Source organism: Capra hircus, chromosome 22, assembly GCF_001704415.2.
Source record: "Capra hircus breed San Clemente chromosome 22, ASM170441v1, whole genome shotgun sequence".
NCBI classification, from domain to species: Eukaryota; Metazoa; Chordata; class Mammalia; order Artiodactyla; family Bovidae; genus Capra; species Capra hircus.
In genome coordinates, this window is record NC_030829.1 from 2,981,183 (window position 1) to 2,983,521 (window position 2,339).

Sequence of the window (2,339 nt, forward strand, 5' to 3'; positions counted from 1 at the left end):
CGTTTCTGACTGTAGACATGACTCAGTGCAAAAATCAATGCTGTTGGTGACCCAGGTTTAACATTTGTAAGACTTTAGCCATGTGAGAGGACTGATTTTCCTTTCTAGATTCAGTTTAAAAAATCCCAGGAAGGAATTTGAACAGTTAACAGTAGCCTGAGGGTCAAGGCATGAAGAACATAGCTTTTCCTGAGGCATCCTTATAGACTTGGTGTTATGGAGGCAGGTGAGTTAGTTAGGAATGCTTTTGGCTGCAGGTGACATAGTAATATAAACTAATGGAGGCTTCACACTTACTTACTATTACAGCAAAAATCTGGAGTTAGGGTTGAACCTTTATTTCAAAGACAGCATTAGTGGCCTTCTGTCTTCTCATTCTGTCTCCCCTATATGGGCTTTTCATATTCTTGCTTGTTTTCTCTTCATCATAAGATTGCTGCCAACAAAGTCCAAGGTTCATGTACATGTTCAAGACAAGAAGAGATGTGTTTGTGTGGTTAGCAGAGTTGCTTCTTTCTCCTGTCTCTTTCACCTACTTGGTTAAATTTATTCTTAAATATTTTATTCTTTTTGATATTACTATAAATGGGATTGCTTTCTTAATTTCTTTTTCAGATAGCTTGTTTTCAGTGTATAGAAACACAACTGATTTCTATATGTTGATTATGCATCCTGCAACTTGACTGAGTTTGTTAGTTTTAACCAATATTTAGTGGTGTCTTCAGGGTTTTCTATATATGAGATCATGTATTCTACAGCCAAGAGACAATTGTAATTCTTCCTTTCTGAAATGAATACCTTTTTATTTATTTTTCTTGCCTAATTGTTCTGTCTACGACTTTCTCTACCATAGTGAATAGAAATAAAGAGATCAGGCACCCTGAGATCAAGTTATGATCTTAAAGGAAAAGCTTTGAGCTTTTCACCATCGAGTGTGTTATATGTGGGCCTATCATTACATTTCTTTTGTTAAGTTGTGGTACAATCCCTTTTTATCTAATTCATTGAGAATTTTTACTACAAAATGATGCTCAATTTTGCCAAATACTTTCTCTGCACTGATTGTGATTATGTGATTTTTATCCTTCACTTTGTTAATGTATTGTATCAACATTTATTCATTTGTATATGTTGAAACATCCTTCCATCCCAGGGATAAATCCCATTTGGTTATGATATATGATCTTTTGATGTGCTGCTGAAAAGACATTATTAATTAGCTAAAGTAATAGTCATTCCCACCTTTCCATGCTACCCAGACAGGGGTCCATACAGAATTATTCTGGATTCCCGTTGTAACTTAAAGGGGAGGGAGTCCTTGATGTCCTGCAAATGAAGGAACAGGATGTCCTCAGATTCCTTGCAGCAGGAACCCACTTTTGTGGCACCTACCTTGACTCCCAAAGGGAACAGTGCGTCAACAAAGGGAGCATGGTGGCCTCTCCATCATGAATCTGAAGAGAACCTGGGAGAAGCTTCTGTTGGCAGCTTGTGCCATTTTTGCCGCTGAAGGTCCAGCTGATGCCGTGTCATATCCTCCAGGATGCTGCTGCCGCTGGAGCTACTCCTTTTGCTGGCTGCTTCACTGCCAGAACCTTCACTAACCAGATTCAGACAGCCTACCAGGAGCCAAGACTTCTGGTAGTTACTAATCCCAGGGCTGTCCACCAGCCTCTCACAGAAACCTCCATGTTAGCTTGCCTACCTACTACTGTGTAACTCCGACTTTCCTCGGCACTCCCTGGACATGGCCATCCCGTGCAACAACAAGGGAGCGCCCTCAGTGGGGCTGATGTGGTGGGTGCTCACCTGGGAAGTTCTGCACATGTGTGGCACCATCTCTCATGAGCACCCACTGAAGGTCATGCCTGATCTCTGCTTCTACAGAGATCCTGAAGAGACTGAAAGGGAAGAGCAGACGGCAGCTGAGAAGGCAGTGACCGATGAGGAGTTTCAGAGTTAATGCACCGCTCCAGCCCTGAGGTGTACTCAGTCTGAGGTAGCAGATTGGTCTGAAGGCAGGCAGTGCTCTCTGTGCCTGAAGAAAGCAAAATGTTGACAGGAAAACAACAACAACAACAACAAGAAAGCACAAAGAAAGAAAAAGCTATCACATACTCATGGTTTGGAAGAATTAATATTGTTAAAATGTCCATACTGCCCAGAGTGATTTGCAGATTCAACTCAACCTCTATCAAAATTCTAATTGCATTTTTCACAGAAATAGGAAAATGTCTTTAAGATTTATACAGAACCACAAAAATACTCCAAATAGCTAAAGCAATCTTAAGAACAAAGCTGGAGTATCACATGTCCTGATTTCAAACTGTATTAGAGGT

The 2,339-nt window shown here is 40.7% G+C and overlaps 1 pseudogene; it reads left to right on the top strand.

Annotated features, from left to right (window-relative positions):
- On the top strand, nt 217-2,059 carry LOC106503405 (annotated as a pseudogene).